Genomic DNA, 19184 nt, shown 5'->3' with positions numbered 1-19184 from the left:
AGTACGTAAATAAATATCCTCATGGACCTCTTTCATCTCTGCATGATTCAAGTTTACTGCTTGAGTAATTTGTACCCAGGTGAGCTGTAGGAACAGGGCCGTCTTAAGCATATCCAGCGCGGTGGTGCAAAGCTCCCTCCAGCGCCCCGCAGCCCCCATTTTCCAGAGTTTTTTAGGGAGGACGGCACTGCTGGAGGAGGCGGGCAGCGGCTGGAGGGCGGCTCCTCCGACGGGGAAGAGGCAGAGGCTGGACATGGTGCCTCCCGGCTCACTTGGCCGCTTCATGCTGCAGTGGCCGCGGCAGACGGAGGCTCCAGGCGCAGTGTTGCTTCGGCGCGGCATGGCGCGGCATGGCGGAGGTGAGCAGGAGCAGTGAGCTGATGCCGGGAGGCACCCCATCCAGCCTCCACCTCTTCCCTGGCGCCCTCCAGAACTTGGCGCCCCGGCGCCCCGTGCCACTAGCCTTTATGGGTAAGACGCCCCTGTGAAGGAACAGGGGTGAAGTTGCTGCTGTAGAGGTTTAGCTGCCTCATGGATGTGTAATTTTATTTTGCTCAACAGCACCATTTCAGATATTGGTCGTCCTCTGGCGACAACCCTTTCCCAGAATCTGCAGCTTCCTTCCATGTGGCCCTCCTGGCGGTAGCAATAATGGTCAGTGGCGGTTGGCGGCAAATGCATTTTGAATTTCCCTCGGTGATCCAGTGTGGTGCTTTTCTGGTGCATTGAGAAAACAGGAGAAATGGGCAAGAGGATAGGCTGAATCAGGGCCGGGCCAGCTGTTAGGGAAGATTAGGCCACTGCCTCAGGTGGCAGAAGCCTCTCAAGTAGCACATCCCCAGCTGCCCAGCCCCGCCACCCACACCAATTTTGGCCCAGATCACCATCTGCACTTATGGCGGTGGCGCTTCTCACAGCGGGGCATGTGGCAAAGGCAGAGCAGGTTGTGGGCAGAAGGAGGTGGTAGGTAGTGGTGGGAGCGGTGGCAGTGGCAGGGCAAAGAGGAACTTCCCATTTGTTCTTAAGTGGCAAAAGAGGATGTGCCACCCCAAATACTCAGCAGGCCTCAGCAGTGTGGCTGCCCTGCATTCAGATTTCAATTTAGGAAAAATATAGGAATTTGCCTTGAACCAAGTCAGATAGCTAGCTCAGTATTGCTGACACTGGCTGGCAGTGGCTCTCCACGGTTTCAGAGGCTGCGGAGTTCAGGAACCCTCCCTGAAGATACCAGGGATTGATCCTGCGATCTTTTGCATACAAAGCAGATGCTGAACCACTGAGCTATCGCTGTTCCCCTTCAATTTAGGAACTGCATGATTGAAATAATAATAATAATAATAATAATGGCAGCTGCCCCATATTTAAAGCAAAAAACATCATGTGCATACAGGACCAGGAAGATAGATCCAATGCTTAGCGGTAAGAATAGAATCCCCTTTTAACATTCTCCATGAAGGCCTGCTAAATCCTGCTGAGCCTCCAGCTCTACTGAAGTCCTACATCAAGCCCTTGCTAAAGTCAACAAAGACTTGTTTGTTTCAGTTTTATTAGCTGCCTTTATTTCTGTGGTGTAATGTGATTAAAGAACATAAACTTTGTTGGAGGAGAGAAGAAAAATATGTTGGAAATATAGTGAGGCTTGAGGAAGAAGCAACATTCATAAACATGTTTTTAATCAGCGAAACCCAGAAGTAACCCGTTCCAGTACTTCCAGGTCCATAACCCGAAAACGCGCAACCCGCAGCGTTTGCAACCCAAGGTATGACTGTATTTGTGTTTTGCATTTTTTAGCCTTTAAAAACAAAATGGTTTATGTAATCCTTTCCTGCCTGGTTGCCTACAGTCAGTTCTTACTCACCACAGGTGACCAAAGTGGGCATGCACAAACTTAGCTTAAATTCCATAGAGTCGTAGAATTGTAGAGTTGGAACCCTGAGAGTGGTCTAGCCCAACTCCCTGCAATGCAGGAATCTCAGCTAAAGCACCAATGACAGATAGCCATCCAACCTCTGCTTAAAAGCCTCCACTGAAGCCCACCACCTCCCACGGGAGACTGTTTTACTGTCAGAAAGTTCTTCCTGGTGTTTAGTTCTGCCCGGACACTGAGGTCCAGCGCCCAGGGCCTTCTGGCAGTTCCCTCACTGCGAGAAGCCAAGTTACACCAGATGTCAAAAAGAACAACAACTACCAGACTTTTAGAAGACATCTGAAGGCAGCCCTGTTTAGGGAAGCTTTTAATGTTTGGCGGACTACTGTATTTTAATATTTTGTTGGAAGCCGCCCACAGTGGCTAGGGAAACCCAGCCAGATGGGCGGGGTATAAATTATTATTATTGTTGTTGTTGTTGTTGTTGTTGTTGTTGTTGTTATTTTGATGTTGATGTTGATGTTGTTGTTGTTGGAATCTCCTTTCTTGTAAGTTGAAGCCATCAGTTTGCATTGTTGGATAGAGCAAATTGCAGTTGGCCAACATAGTAGTACAGTAATAGGAAGGTATAGAATATTGAAAATAGCTAAACAAATATTTTGAATGCATTCTTTATTCAAATCAGTGAATTCACCTTGGTCCCATCTGCCAATTTTTGAAAAGAAATGGTGGTGAATCTTCCCAGAGCTTGTGGTCCTCATGATCTATGACGCAAAACACATCCATATATCATGCAGATATACACTTAATCATAGGATAACGATTCCTTAAGAACAGCCCTAAGCACTACACTGTGAAATGTAATTAGTCAAGTTACATATTTAATTCCTCTTATCCTCATTGCATGCCTTCCATTACCTTCTTCTTTGCATCTTACATTATTCTTTTGTTATTGTCATTGAAGTGTGCTGCTTGGTCATTTAAGGGCTTAAAGTAGCCACCCCCACACTGCTGTCCTCCAGCTGTTTTGGACTGACGTCATAGGCCCAAGACGGGGAAGGCTGATTTAAACTTGTTGTTGTTTAGTCGTTTAGTTGTGTCCGACTCTTTGTGACCCCATGGACCAGAGCACGCCAGGCACTCCTGTCTTCCACTGCCTCCCGCAGTTTGGTCAGACTCATGCTTGTAGCTTCGAGAACACTGTCCTACCATCTCGTCCTCTGTCGTCCCCTTCTCCTTGCGCCCTCAGTGATTTAAACCAGCAACAGCAGAAATGCTCCTAATGCACAAGCTACTGCCTTTTTTAATTCACAGATTACCACTTTCACAATAGATTGCAAGCCCGACCAACAGCATTCCTCAGGGTCAGCTCAAGACATTTTGGCACCTGAGGTGAACCACAAAATGGCTTCCACCACCACCAGGGAAGAAGGAATGAGTGAAGATCTACATCAGAGAAAAGGTGGGAATAAAGATCAACATTGGGAACAAGGAGGGAGGGAGGAATCAAATCATTACTTGATGACTGAAGGGGGACTTTGGTAATATGGTGCCCTGAGGGAGGACAAAATTTGGTGCCCCCTCCCCAATATTTCTTATTTCCACAGTCTTTTCTTTTGGTTGTTTTTAATGGATCTTCTCAGCAGGTGCCATGATGATGATAGTTATGATGATGATGATGATTTTGCACCCTACCAGCTCAGTGTCCAGTATCAGGGAACCACCTGCACCACCCTAAATCTAGCGCTGGCATGAATCTGGCCTAGGTGAGGTACTCTTGCTTCCTGGCAGAGCACATCCTGAAGTTTCCAGCAGCCAATCAGAAGCCACGCGTTGGTTTCTGAATGTTTTGGAAGTCGAGCAGACTTCTGGAATGGATTCCATTTGACTTCCAAGGTATGACTGTATTTCAGTTACTTAGAATGAAATGGTATTATTAATAATACTTGTTATCACCATCATCTCCTTCAAAATGCCATGTCATTGTTCACTTTTCTTCATCGGTAACTGCTCTGGCCTTCAGAAAAGCTGCAATTTGACAGAATCAAATTCACAAAGAAAGCACTGTGAGAAAAAAACCATCCAGAGCAAACCTACCATCAGTGCAGACCCTAAAACAGTCTGGCAACAAAAGCGGAATCCAACATGCAGGCCAAATTGATAGGCAGAAGACACTACCCAGACCTCTTAACCAAAGCTGCTGATACCAGACTTGATGCCTGGAGTTTACAACGGTCAAGGGAGCCATGTGTTGCGCACCGACACAGTTGCTGCTCTTAATTCTTCTGGCACACAGTTCCCAAAGGACACATATAGCCTGTAACCAAGAAAGTGTTTAGTGTCTAGTTAGGGCTGAAAACTGATAGGCACACACAACGTTGGGTGCCAGCCATTTGCTTCTTGGGAAAGAAGGAATGATAAATTTGGGAACTACTCAGTGGAAGATATCTGCTACGGCTGTGTACACACATACATTTAAAGCATACAGGCACTTTAAAGAATCCTGGGAACTATAGTTCACACACACACACCCCACAGAGCTGCATTTCCCAGCACCCTTAACAAACTACGGTTCGCAGGATCCTTTGGGGAGGGGAGATGAGCTTTAGATTTTGGTGTGTACACAGCCTGCATGTCTCAAGTTTGTGCTGGTCGGAGGTATGAGAAGACAAGTCCTTGCTTCCAACTCATGGATAATATTTCCCTCATTGACAGGACCTGTCCGTACTGTCGGTTGGCATGAAGTAAAGAGGTGAAGCGGGCAGGCTTCTTATTTTCCATGACATGAAGGACCAGAAGGGAGACCAGGACTCTGCTGGGTGAGGGGAAGCATGGTGGCATGAGAAGAAATGTACAACAAAACATATTTTTTGTTTTGCCCTGTGTCCAGGGCAGCTGTCTACCAGCTCCATCTGGTACGCAGGCTGAGACCCTACCTGCCCGCGGACTGTCTCACCAGAGTGGTGCATGCTCTGGTTATCTCCCGCTTGGACTACTGCAATGCACTCTACGTGGGGCTACCTTTGAAGGTGACCCGGAAACTACAACTAATCCAGAATGCGGCAGCTAGACTGGTGACTGGGGGCGGCCGCCGAGACCACATAACACTGGTCTTGAAACACCTACATTGGCTCCCAGTACGTTTCCAAGCAAAATCCACAATTTACGGAAGTCATTTCTGATTTGATCCCAGAACATCCTGTTTTTTCCCTTAGGAAGGCCCTAATTTCCAGCGGAGGAATGTTGGAGGGTATGGGATTGGCAGGACAAGCGGAAGTGGAGACAAGCCATAGGACTTTCCCGTTCCAACATTTTAAGGTAGCATTCGGTTTTATGATAAATGTTATACGGTGGTACCTTGGTTTAAGAACAATCCGGTTTAAGAACGATTTGGTTTACAAACTCCGCAAAACTGGAAATTGTGTCTTGGTTTGAGAACTTTACCTCAGTCTAAGAATGGAATCCAAACGGTGTAAGGTTACCAGCAGTGTGAGGCCTCTTTAGGGAAAGCACACCTCAGTTTAAGAACGGTTTTAGTTTAAGAATGGACTTCCGGAATGGATTAAGTTCATAAACCAAGGTTTTGGGTTTTTTTTAAAAAAAAAACCAAAACAAACAAAAACCAGAAGCATTTTTACTTGGTATTATAGGTCAGGACATTAATAGGCAAGATGTTAAATTGTTTTTATATGCAACAACTGCGGCAAGAGTATTGTTAGCCCAGAAATGGAAACATGAAGAAATTCCGATGAAAGAAGAATGGCAGATGACATTAATGGACTATGCAGAATTGAACAAAATGACAGGAAGGATTCGAAACCTGCGGGACCAGAGATTTACAGAAGATTGGAAGAAGTATATGAATTACTTCAAGAGCAACTGTAATCAACAAATTACCCTAGTAGGACTATAAGAAGTTTTGTAAGAAGAAATATACGAAGTGTTACAAAGTAGAAAAAGATAAATGAAATGTAATAGGGAAAATAAGAAATGCATACTAAGAGATTAGATTGGAAAATTTTCAGACAGGATTGATGGAAGTAAAAAAAATTTGAATAAGATGTAAAAGTATGTTTAATTACTGTTGAAAATGATATTAAAAAAACTAATAAAAAATTTATATAAAAATAAAAAAAGTTTGTAAACCGAGATACCACTGTATTGTTTTATCACCTTGTTTTTCTGTGGATTGCTTTTATGCACATTGCTTGGAAATGCAAATGATTAAGCAGGTTATAGAGGCCTTAAACAAACAAACAAACAAACAAACAGGCACCACTCTGTTTATCTCAAGATGCAAGCCTATGAAGGCCGCGTTTCACCAGAATCCAGGCAATATCCTATTATGCTTCCCAATCTCTGTATTTCTAAAGCAATTGGCATATAGTGAGTGGAGCAGTTTATAAAGTAATGATGGATGGCTGTTTCCTCCTGTAAACAAATGGCTCTATCTTCATCTTTGCCTCCCAGGGAATCAATTCACAGGTGGTTTGGCAGGTTGCAGCATCCTTAAAGGTAAGGTGGGGGGGGGATACATCTCTGCGTAAATTGGAAGCTTGTTGAAACTTTATACGACATTGTCTTTGCAACCAGCTGTAATGTTAAAGTCCCTGTATGGTTGTTCTCAAGCCATAATAACAATTCTGGTAACAAGCAATTGGCTGCTTCACAATCCCATTATCAGAGAACTGGAAGTGGAACCACAATGTTCAAATTAATTACAGTAATGGCATCATCATCTCCTTGGAATTAATAGAGGGTTTTAGGGAATGGGGGGGCAGAATTACTTAGAAAGAGATTTCTCCTTCTGAGAGCAAAATGCTACAGACTTTTGTTGTTTGAGACTATTGCCACTCTCTGTTGTTTCACTGCTGAAAACTTCTGTAGATGGAAGAACCATGGTTGGAGTGAAAGTTTCTGCTTCATTATATTCCAGTCTGGCCTCCTGTTTGTGTACTTGGTACTGCAATCTTGCTCTGAGCCCTGCGGGTGGGATAGACCAGCACTCTGATCAGGGCAACAATGCATGTCTCCTCAGCAGTAAACTCCATCCAGTTCAGTGGGGCTTACTCTGAGTTAAGCATGCAGGATGACTACCCAAACACTGTAAATACAACCCTTGGGGATGTTTCTAATTTGATAAAATAGGGTTAATATGTAGGAACCAAAGATCAGGGGCACATGCAAGTCCTGCAAATTCTTGTTAATTCTGTTTCTCATCAGATGCGAAGCTAACAGATGAAAGGTTTTTTTTTAAAAAATGTGTTTACAAACACTTGGTCAGATTTGATTAAACCACAGTACCAAGACTAAACAAAAAACAATCTGTAACACAGACCCATGTCACGGAGATACCTTGAAGCATTGCCTTTTTGGAGTGGACAGCACATGAAGCTTACCATTCACTACCATTGATCCCATTAGTTTAATGCCGTATAACAATGTGACCAAGTGTATGCAAAGAATGGCTATAGGGCTGGAGGGGAAGGTTAACTGGGATCTCCATGCGAAATAAGTCCAAGAGCCAGACTGATGTAGTGCATACTGGTTGGACCTGGGTTCAAATTCCTGTTCAGTCCTGGAGCTCATTGGGTGACGTCCTTGGGCTACTCCTAACCTGCCTCACCGAATTGTTGTGAAGATAAACCCTGTTGCCACGAGCTTTAGGTGATAGACTGAGGAATACCTATGCCTTGTGAAATAGCTGCATGAAACACAGTCTGGACTAGACTTATGCATGTTCTGTGATACTGTGCATGTAGTTAAATGCTCTCTTCACTCATGAACGTGTAAATAAAATAAATGCAATTTTAATTCAATAAGTTTTATACATAGGGGTTTCATTGAACTTCACTCTGTTTGATTGTGGCCATTGCATTTACCATTATTACCTATCTGAAAAGTAACACTTCTCTTTAAGCTACAATATCATAATTCTTGGGGGAAATAAATAAAAGAAATGTTCACATTACACTATGCATGTGTTTTGGAAAATTTGGCAGAAAAAATGCCAAGGACCATGTGAATTCATTATAGTTTTGGAAGGTACCCCAACCAACGGCCATCTAGTCCAACCCTGAAATGGAATCAGTTTATTTTTCGGAGAGGGTGAAATGGAACTGAAATGAATTCCTTTTTACAATGAACTTTCCAAGCACTGGGTCCACGAGATGGAGGATGCCCACCATTGATAGAGGCATTCACTCCTTTCCAGAAGCAAATCTGTATTGTTGTTGTTGTTGTTGTTGTTGTTGTTGTTGTTGTTGTTGTTATTCCCCTTTCCCCCCAGATGGGACTCAATGCAGCTTACAGATAAAATTAAGAACTGCCAAAAACATTCCAAAAACAATAATTAAAAAGCAGTTAAACATTGATAGAATTAAAACTGTAAACATCTATAAAATCTATTAAACCCACACCAGTAATTCCAATAGAAATAGCATGCCACCAGCCCTTTCGATTGAAAGCAGTCAGTTCCCCAAAGCCTTTTGGAACACAAAAGTCTTTGCCTGCCGGTGGAAGGACAGCAAAGAGGGAGCCAGTCTAGTTTCTCCAGGGAGAAAGTTCTAATCTAAAGTCTAAGAGAGCAATCACCGAAAGGTCTGCACAGATATGAAAGCAGCACCTTTCCTCATCTTGCAAAAGTGGACATGTGATTTAGCTCTGCCTCTCAAGGAGGGGATGCTATTTGTCAAAAATCTGTTTCTCGGGGGGGGGGGGTCAACCCACGAAAGAGCTTCAACAATTCAGAAAACTGATCTTTCACTCTTTGAGCTTCCTTGGGCATTCTAGCTGTTTAGTTAGCTTCAGTGCTGCCTGGAAAAAATATACACAAGATTCCTTTTATGACATTTGTGGTTGCAAAAGAGTTGCACAGACGTTGGTACATATCAAAGCATTGTTTTATAGCAGCCATTCAGGATCTCACTTTATGTTTGTAGGGGGCGGGTTAGTTATTATTGTCTTGCGGTTAAGCTTATGTGGGTTTAGATTTGACTTGACTTTAGAATTTATGTGTACATATGGGAATGAAAAATGCCAGTGTATAGTGAAAACTGCCCTGTTTACTCATACCTTCTAAGATGCAAACAACGTCATGATGAGCGAAGGGGTCTAAACAGTACTTGGGTTTAAATTTCTATGGTTACTCACCTTGGGACCCTTCAAACAAGGTGCAAAAGAATTTCAGTTAATAATATAAAATGAGAACTACTTGGAAGTCCATGCCCTTTCATCTGGAAACCCTTTGCCTTAGAAGACTACATCATCTTTGCTGGTCATGGTTGCTACGTGGAAAAGGAGATGCACTCAGTACCTGTTGAATGGCACTCATCTTATGCAGGCCTGTACAATATTTTACCCACCAAACTGAATGCAGACCATCATCCATGTATAGGATTGCACCCCAGAATGCTAAAGCAAGAGGACATCCAGAGCTTTCATGCTGATTTGTTTGCAGGGAGATTATATGACATTGATATTTATTCTGATTTGTCTGTGGGGCAGTTAGATGATGCTGCATCAAGCCAGGTGTTATCCCACATTTTCCAGTCCATTTTCTCATCACTTTCCTTATTGCAGAAGGTCCCGTCTTCTGGGCTTGTGCTAAACTTCCCAGTCAATTATATTTGCATCTCCTGAAATTGCTGGTATGAGATTGAATCCCATGCCACAAAACAGTGACATTCTGAAAGTATCCCCAGACTCAGATGAACAGGTAAGGTAGTGCTGGAAGCTGACTAAATTCCATTGCAGGCAAAATCTAACCCCCCGGCTTGCCTGGAAGGAAAAAAAACAAATGCGTTTTTGTGGCAATGGGTTTATCGCTGATCTTTCCCCTTTTTGTTCTTCCACTTCCAAGTCTCCCACGTGCAAACACTCGCAGCTGTCTGAGGGTAGGTTTTAGTATGGCCTCATTATTGCAGGCTGGCTGCATCACACATAATACCTTTATGAGGTTTCCAACACACACACACACACACACCCTTTTTATTGCTGCTACAAAGCTATAACCAGATGACGCAGCTTTTTGTCACCTAATGTGCTGTTAAACTACTCTTCAAAGCTTCCAAGCCGCACCAAACTCTCCAATATTGTCCTGGCTCCCGCCCAGACCACGATGACCGAGGCTCTTCCTTGAGAGTAAGGAAGAGATTTTTATTGAGGCAGAGAAGAGCTATAGGCTCAACAGCAGGTAATGTACTGCAACAGCTGCTACAGTCAGGCTAAATGGCAGGAAAGGTGAGTCTAACTGGATTGGGAGCAGCGGTCCAAGTTTAAGTAGTCCCTGATCAGGGCATGGAGTTCAGAACTGCATGGATAGTTCAATTGGCTAGAGCGTGGTGCTGATAATGCCAAGGTTGCAAGTTTGATCAACTGCATATTATTGCAGGAGTTGGACTGGATGATCCTCAGGGTCCCTTCCAACTCTACATTTCTATGATTCTATGGAAGCAATGGAGTTGTCCCAATGAGTGGTCATGTCCACCCACTAAGTTCTTAAAGCTCATTCATGAGACTCTCATGCCTTGCAAGCCTGTCACACATGCAGATGCTCGCTACAATGGGGACAATGTGTCTGTTCCTGGGTGACCAGGGTATTCCCTTCAGGCTTCTGTCCCTCCACCCTTAGCCGTTGGCTTATGACCCCTTTGGATCCTGTTGCGGCACTCCTTTCCCCTAGAAGGAAGAGGAGAAATGGGAGTGCAGTTTCCCCAGCTGAGGCAGCCAAATCCTGGAAGAGGGAAGTGCCCCCTTGCCAATGGCCAAGGATGATGGGAGTTGTAGTTCAACATCCAGAGGGCCAAAGGTCCCCCAACCTGCCATGCTGGTTGCGGAGGAAAGGACTTTCCTTCCTGTATGCTTGAAGGAGCATCTCCACTCCCATTGTTCAGCCCAGACACTGAGGCCCAGCTCCAAGGGCCTTCTGGTAGAGGGCAGAGGGCCTTCTCAGTAGTGGCTCCTGCCCTGTGGAACACCCTCCTCTCAGGTGTCAAGGAAATAAACAACTATCTGACTTTTAGAAGACACCTGAAGGAAGTTTTAAATGTTTGATACTTTGCTGTGTTTGATGTTTTAATTTGCTGGAAGCCGCCCAGAGTGGCTGGGGCAACCCAGTCAGATGGGCAGAATATAAATAAAAAATAATTATCATTATCATTATTCCTCTGCGGCAAGCATGGAAATGAAGAGAGCTGATGGAGGAGGGATGGAATAATCTGCTGCTGCTGCCCCTCCATCTGCCTGGATAGTAGCTTGCACAGAATTATTTGATGGACTCGCCTGCATGAGACTCCTGGCCACTCACTGCTATCAGGCAAGTTGTTAATTCAGGGGTGTGGAACCATTTTCCAGGCCGAGGGACACATTCTCTTCTGCACAACCTTCCAGGGGTCACAAGCTAGTCATAGACTGCCTCTCCTTATATAAACTGTCCCGGACTCTGTGTTCATCATCTGTCTTTATGTGCCCCCTCTACATGAGGTCAGGAGAGCAGGCCTTCTCTGCAGTGGCTGCCCATTTATGGAATGCTCTCCCCATGGAGGTTCGCCTGGCACCTTCATTATATATTTTTAGGCGCCAGGCGAAAATGTTCCTCTTTTACTAGGCCTTTGGCTGATTAATATTCTACAGCATTTTGAATGTGTCTGTGGGAAGGGGAGGCGTGTTATTGTTTTGCCGTTTGGTTTTAATGATTTATTTGTTTTCATCCTGTATTTTGGGACGCGGGTGGCGCTGTGGGTAAAACCTCAGCGCCTAGGACTTGCCGATCGTCAGGTCGGCGGTTCGAATCCCCGCGGCGGGGTGGGGTCTCGTTGCTCGGTCCCAGCGCCTGCCAACCTAGCAGTTCGAAAGCACCCCCGGGTGCAAGTAGATAAATAGGGACCACTTACTAGCGGGAAGGTAAACGGTGTTTCCGTGTGCTGCGCTGGCTCGCCAGATGCAGCTTGTCACGCTGGCCACGTAACCCGGAAGTGTCTGCGGACAGCGCTGGCCCCCAGCCTATAGAGTGAGATGGGCGCACAACCCTAGAGTCAGACACGACTGGCCCGTACGGGCAGGGGTACCTTTACCTTTATCCTGTATTTTATTCTGTGAACTGCCCTGAGAACTTATAATGAAGGCAGGTATATAAATCTTAAGAAAATAATAATAAATAAATAAGTGGGCAGATTTCAGTGCAGATTTCAGTGCAGATTTTAACCTTTCTACAAAAGGCTAGTTTCTTCATACTTAAGCACTCCCTCTCTGTTCTCCATCAGAGTTCAAGGACCCATTCCAGCCAGGCAAAAACATACAAGGAGGCTGCAAAGCCAGGCCAGCAGAAGGGTTGGCTGGGGAGGGGGGTGGAGTGGCCTGCAGAGAGCCCTGGGGGCCAGAGAAGAGAGGTCTAGACATTAAGATCTTAGGCCTAAGGTTCCTCACCCTTCTATTAAAGACAAGCCTGCAACAATGGTCAGATGCGTAAGGTGGGATGGAAGGACTGGACTGGGTGTAGGATCTAGGCGGTGACAAGGGATATCTTGACCTTGCCTAACTTTGCAAATGTGGCTGATTTCCACAGAGCCATTTGCTCACACTAATTCCAGTGTCGCACTGCCAGCGCCTTTTCGCCTTCATGTGCAAGTTTGTACACCCAGACGGGATACAGCAGCAAACTTTCGCTTTGATGTCCGGCCTGCCCAATATGTATTTAAATATTTAGCCAGGCAACAAACTGCCACATAAATGTTGATATTCACGTACATCCACCTCAGAAAAGCGCTTACTTTTGAAGGGGAATATTGCTTAAAAAAAACCTCCCCCGCCTGTCAAAAGCTGTTTACTGCCGACTCTTAAGTATGAAGGGAAGCAGCCCAGTTGATAGTAAATTATATTATTTCTTCCTCCTCCTGTTATTTTTCCTCTGATGTCCTTGCTCTGTTTGGCTTTAACCCGTTGCAGAAGATGTTTACATAAAGCAGGAAAAAATAAATGGTCCAAATTAGACAAATATGAGGAGTAACGCCTGTCCGAGGCCAGGCCAGGAGGGAGGCTCAGGCTTCCAAATCAAAGCATATGGCGTCCAAACCTGCATCGTGAAGAAGCTGGAGTTGACTAAACCGCACAAAGTGTTCTGTACACACAGAGACGATTACAAATGACTGCACTGTGTTGGGCGAAGGATGGCTTTGCAGCTGGGTGTGTTTAATGCCTCTCATTTACGCATGCCTGACACTCGGCCAAGGATTCCTATATGCACCAAGCTGTCAGTCCCTCGCAGGTCACGTGGCTGCCTGTGGACGGATGATTCACGTGGGAAGCCTCGAAAGCCCAGCGCAGTTAAACAAACAGGCCCATGTGTCTAGTCATTAAGATGTGCTTGTGAAACATGATTCTGGCATGACCGACACTAAATGGAGCTTTAAATCTGCCCTCAGTTCCTCTTTCCGCCGTTCCATGCTGCCTTCTTGGGCCGAAAGAATTGTTCTTCCACAGAATGCTTTGGGGTTTCAAATCGTCTCTCTTAGAACACCACAAAGCTCCCACTGTGGTATTCAGTGACATCATTCGCACACATCCATGCCTTTTTGGGTGTTTTTTTTTACTAGGCTTTCCAGGTGTTTCTCTACAGGGGTTTGGTTCAGACATTCAGACAAGTCTGCAGGCAAAGACTGTCTTGGTTTAATTGGATGTGGGGGACCACATTAGGGGCTGGTGAGTCAGTCACAAATGCTGTCGGTATCGTAAGTAAGAAATACAGTACATATCGCTCTTTTCACAACGTTTCCTCCCATCCTGGTTTTAAATTATTTTTGATGTTGTGCTCATAGCATGCTGGTTTTGGGTTGTTGCTGGGGTTTTTCCTGTTTGCTGTTGTGTAAAAATTGGTTTGGTGCTTTACTGTTTTCGGTTTGGAATGTGTTTGTGTGTTTTCATGTCTCCATAAACCACCCAGAGAACTTATGAGAGAGGGGAAAAACTTCTGTATCCACATTCCCCACACAATGCACGATTCCATCATGACTCCTCTGATTCACCTTTTCTTTCAGCGGAAAGGCCCCCAATGTAGAAGAAACCTTCATAGGGAACTCAACGCTTCCTCTGTCTTGATGCTTCTGCCTGTCCATCCTTCCACCAGCAGGTGGCAGTGTAGGGAATCAGCACCTGTCTCATGGGATTCCTACCTTGTTGCGATTCTTGCATTGCAGGGGGTTGGACTAGATGACCCTAGGGACCCCTTCTAACGCTACAGTTCCACGATTCTATCTAAACTGCAAACAAATACCATATAGAGTAGGGCTGCCATACATCTGGATTTTCCTGGACATTTCTGGGATTTCAAAGGTGGAATTGAATTTCCAAAAGGCGGTGCTTTGTCCTGAATCTTAGGCAAGTCAATCGGAAAATCACATTTTTTTTGGCATTTTTGTAAAAAAAAAGCGCAGCTCAACAATTTTCGGCATGTCCTGGTTTTTACTTCTTGAAATATGGCAACCCTCATTTAGTATTGGTCTCAGGCATCATCATTCCCTCTATTTCTGATGCTTAGACATGCTGTTGCTTACATAGCCAAAAGGTACACCCACCCGCCAGGGAAATATCAGCAGGCTCAGGGGAGCCGTAAGATGCAAAAGTAGGGCTGTAGTTCAGTGGTAGAGCATCTAGGTCCTAGGTCAGGCATCCCCAAACTCGGCCCTCCAGATGTTTTGAGACTACAATTCCCATCATCCGTGACCACTGGTCCTGTTAGCTAGGGATGGTGGGAGTTGTAGTCCCAAAGCATCTGGAGGACTGAGTTTGGGGATGCCTGTCCTAGGTTCAATCCCTGGTATCTTCCTAGGAGGGCTGGGAGAAGCTCCTGCCTGAAAGCCTGGGCTGCTGCTGCCAGTCTGTGTAGACAATACTGAGCAAGATAGACCAATGTTCTGACTCAGTATATGGCAGCTTCCTATATTCTGAATTCCTTCTGATGCACCTGGAATACCGCATTCATCAGCAGTGTCCGGGCAGAAATCAGCCAAATGTCCAGGGAAGAAGCTCAACAACTTTGCCAAAAAAAACCCCTCAACATCCTTTTTCTCCGGATCTTCACTGTTTGAAATATGGCAACCTTAGCATTCATTTGCATGTTGCTGAAATGGAACGTTAATGCAAGGAGCTATGGCTTCCTATGCAAGTTCTCCTCACATGCATGGGAGTTCGGCTGTAAAACATTTATTAAGAGGTCTCTAAAGAAAAAACCACCAGGCTCTCTGTCAAATACCCATTTTAGATAGTGTTTCTGTTTGAGCCCCAGGTTTTTAAATGCTCCGTTCCCCTGTCTTTGTCAATGCATAGGTCGGAACAGCTGCCTGGCTACTTAGTGAGCAAATTTTATGAATTAATATTTGCAGGGAGGGATATTTTAGTTTTATATATAAATATTGGCTTATACTGCAAACCGGAAACTTTAAATATATTAGACGGGCCAATGATTTCAGGACTGAATAGGACCTCAGTAGCAAGCCATAGCTTTCTTTAGCACCTTTGTATGTCCAACCCCCTTCCCAAAATGGTATGCTTCACTCTCAATCATAGATTTCCCAGAGATGTGTCAGTTTGGATTTGTTTCAGCTATTTATTCCAATGCCAATGGAGAGAAATACACATCAGCCATCTGAATTTGGCAGTGGAATTTGGTCAAATGGGTTCCAGACACTGGGGGGGCCGGGACGTGCTTCTGATCCATGGACATCAACCTCATGAATGGTCTAACAATCAATCCCTCTTTGCGGGGAATTGTTGTAACTCAGATGGGAAATTGTAGCTCTGTTAGGAGAATATGGGGTCTCCTAACAGCTCTCACAATGGGATGCGGGTGGCGCTGTGAGTTAAATCAGAGCCTAGGACTTGCCGATCAGAAGGTCGGCGGTTCGAATCCCTGCGACAGGGTGAGCTCCCGTTGCTCCCTGCTCCTGCCAACCTAGCAGTTCGAAAGCACGTCAAAGTGCAAGTAGATAAATAGGTACCACTCCAGCGGGAAGGTAAACGGCGTTTCCTTGCACTGCTCTGGTTCGCCAGAAGCGGCTTAGTCATGCTGGCCACACGACCCGGAAGCTGTACGCCGGCTCCCTCGGCCAATAAAGCGAGATGAGCGCCACAACCCCAGGGTCAGTCACGACTGGACCTAATGGTCAGGGGTCCCTTTACCTTTACCTTTAACAACTCTCAACACCCTTAACAAACTACAGTTCCCAGGATTCTTTGAGGGAAGCCATGAATGTTGGTTTGATAGTGCTTTGAAAGTATAGTGAAGATGTGACCTCGGTATCTTATGCCGGAAGAAGGCTTTGCTTTTCAAAAATCCAAACAGAACTGAAGCCATCAATCAGTTCATTCGGTAACAGGTAAATATTAAATGCCATTGCGTGTCAGCTATTAAGTATAGTCAACTATTGAATGGCATTGCAGGTTATCTGAGAAATAAAGGAAAATACTACTCACCATTTCATGTCCGCTATTAAATACCACTGAATGCCAGCTCAAATATAAGTAAACATTTAAAAGAATGTTGTGTGGCATCTTTCAGAACCCTGACACATATCAACTATCAACTATCAAATAGAAATATCAACTGTGTAACAATTGTTCAAGAAATATTTGAATTGTATCCATCAAAATCTATGGAGAGTATTTCAGAAAATTTATTTCCGCTTTAAAGCAAATGTTTATGGGACTATGGTGCAGGCAGTGATGAACACGTTCTCTGTGATCTCAGGTTATAAGGCAGACTCATTACCTCATTGTGAGCAAAACTTGGAAAAGCTTCATTTTGCTGATTGGGCTTAGACTCCAATTAACCTTGTCTGATTTTGCTGTTACATCGTCTTTGTACTGGGATTTCTCTGGCCTCATTGCTGAATTACTTCATCCTTTGGTGCCTGCTCCTTTCAACCTTGCCTTTAGCACCGAACGCTGCCTTCCTTATTTGTATGAATAACAGGCAGCAGACCCGATACTGATGAGATGAGAACGATAACATAGTGGAACCAGGGAAGCAAGAAGAGAGAGCCTTTTTCTCCTGTTGCTCCGACTGCATTTTGGGTGTGCTTTATTCCCTTTTCATAAGCAACCGTCTTTCTTTTTCCTTCCTTCTCTGCCGGAACACCCCCCCCCCCATTTCCCCTTTCAAGACACCTCTAATTGAGAAAAACAAATGCCAACGTCTTTTGGTGCTTTAGTGTGAACCAGCTCCTCCATTGGCTACCTCCCCTTTCCTCTTTGGTTTCATGGAAGACTAAAGATAAGCTCTTTTCTGCCTCAGGAAATAAAACTGCAGAGGATATTCGCACACACCCCAATTAATTTAATCAACCCACACCCACTGGAGGGGCCAAACGATCTGGAGGGGAAACTGTAATATGATAAAAGCCTGTAGTTGTGCACAAATACACACACACACACACACAGTCAGGCTGTGCTGCCCCAGCTAATTCTTGTGCTAACAGAGATTATCTCCGTGCTAAAAAGACAGCAGAAAAAATGGCATGAATAAGACCTAGAGATGGACAAATCTGCCAATTTCACATTCTCCCTGTTTCCAATTTTCCCATTCTTAAGAAAAAGTTGCCATATTCTGTATCCCTCTGCAATTTTTTTCAGGCCTCACAAAAATTCACCAGCACTTCTCCCGCTATACATATTTTTGAAAGGCATCTCCTTGGATACATTTATTTATTTCATAAAATATTACTATTAAATTAATTACATCCCCTTCAGTAGCAGGTCCCAGAGCAGGTTACAGGAAACTATTTTTTTTAAAAAAAGTTAAAACAATATTCTTGTTGGCATTTGTCCATCTCGAGAGACAATGGAGTGTATCTCCATTGCATTAGCGGCAGAAGGAGGCGTACAAGATGCTATCCAACCATCTTAGGGCCTCCACTCTGGATTTGTGTAGGGTTTACTCCTTAGCCTTTTCTTCTCCAGAAGATATCTTGCAAGGCAGTGGAGATTTAGGATCAGAGTTTGCCTTCTCCTAGATGGGCCACCTTCCCAGGTGGACAAGCCTCATCTGCCTCTCATTTCCCTCTACAGCATGTTCAGAAACCATCTTCTTGACCATTGGACCCACTACTGGTCTCTTCCACTCAGTCTGCCAGAGCCTTTCTCTGCATCGTGTGTGTGTGTGTGTGTGTGTGTGTGTGTGTGTGTGTGTGTGTAACTCACCAAAGGTTTGAGACCCATCAGCTACCCTCACCTGGTTTAGCTGGCCAGTCAAAGCTGTTTCCTGGTGTGTGGCTGTTGTTGCATGCTGACAGATCCTTGGAGTCACAGGTGAGAGTTGAGTGCAGGGTGGGGACCAAAGGTGGACAAACTACCTCCCCCAAAACACAGTACAGTCACAGGAATAGGGTGGATCCTGAAAACACACATCTCAGGTGTCAAAAGACCAGGGTAAAGAGCTGTGTCATAGAATCATCAAACTGTAGAGTTGGAATGGACCTTGAGGGTCATTTTGTCCAACCTGTACATTTATGCTGAGAGGGAATTCCACAATTTAGGGGCTGCCACAGAGAATGCCCTCTGCTGGGCCGCCACACCCAACTTCTGACAGAGATGGAACTACCAAGATTAGCTACCTTTGCTGATCTTAACCCCCAGGAAAATCCGCAGGGAAGAAGATGATCTTTCAGATATTGCAGTGCATTTTTCCATGTTGTTTTCCCTAGGATATGTGATTTCACACACGCTTCCCCTTAATATAAGCATTTTTCTAACTTCCATGCAACGCTTCTGCTTCCATTACTTAAAATACTGCAATAAAACTGACACACAGAACCAAAGTATCTAAACACTTGCACTCCAGCCCAGCTTTTTTGAAAAAGCATTGTCATCAAAAAGAAGAAAGTTTTTGTGTGTGTGTGAAGAGGGAGGTCATCAGGCCTTTCATACAGGTTGATAAAAGAGCCTACCATTTTTGCTCATTTTCAGGGGCAAACAACCACCACCCACCAATGCAAAGTGAGACCTCCAGATGTTAGTCCAGTTCTGCTGGGAGCAAGAGGCTGTTTGAGAGCCTCTCTTTACATCTTAAGATCAAACATTTGGGAAGAAATTTGGCTGCCCCTAGGGACCCAATTACAACATGGGGGAGTTCGTTCCTCTTAACAAATTGCCGTTCCCTTCTGTTCTACCTGAGAGCAACAGGAAGGTGCAAAGGAGATGCCAGTGATTTAACAACTGAGAGACGTGTGATGTTTCGCATGGGTGAGTAAACTGTTACTTCATCTTATTGCTAACACTATATGTGCCCTTTTGTGAGTGGCATCTATATAGCATCAGAAGGCAACAG

The 19184-nt window shown here is 44.7% G+C and overlaps 1 long non-coding RNA gene across 3 annotated transcripts; it reads left to right on the top strand.

Moving 5' to 3' along the window:
- The first annotated feature begins 866 nt into the window (after positions 1-866).
- Positions 867-7803, top strand: LOC309529710. Of its 3 annotated transcripts, XR_014218350.1 has the most exons (7): positions 867-963; positions 1543-1759; positions 3182-3329; positions 3514-3633; positions 4583-4686; positions 5083-5447; positions 6018-7803. It is a non-coding gene; the product is annotated as an uncharacterized lncRNA (long non-coding RNA). The 3 variants fall into 3 exon arrangements; XR_014218351.1 differs by lacking the exon at positions 867-963 and having other exon boundaries at positions 1230-1759; positions 5083-5185; positions 6338-7803; XR_014218352.1 differs by lacking the exons at positions 867-963; positions 6018-7803 and adding an exon at positions 5518-6004 and having other exon boundaries at positions 1230-1759; positions 5083-5185.
- The last annotated feature ends 11381 nt before the right edge of the window (positions 7804-19184 follow it).

The sequence above is a fragment of the Podarcis vaucheri genome, assembly GCF_965113315.1.
Source record: "Podarcis vaucheri genome assembly, chromosome: 3".
Lineage (NCBI taxonomy): Eukaryota > Metazoa > Chordata > Lepidosauria > Squamata > Lacertidae > Podarcis > Podarcis vaucheri.
Note: the sequence above shows the minus strand (reverse complement) of the source record. Positions and strands in the feature narration are given on the sequence as shown.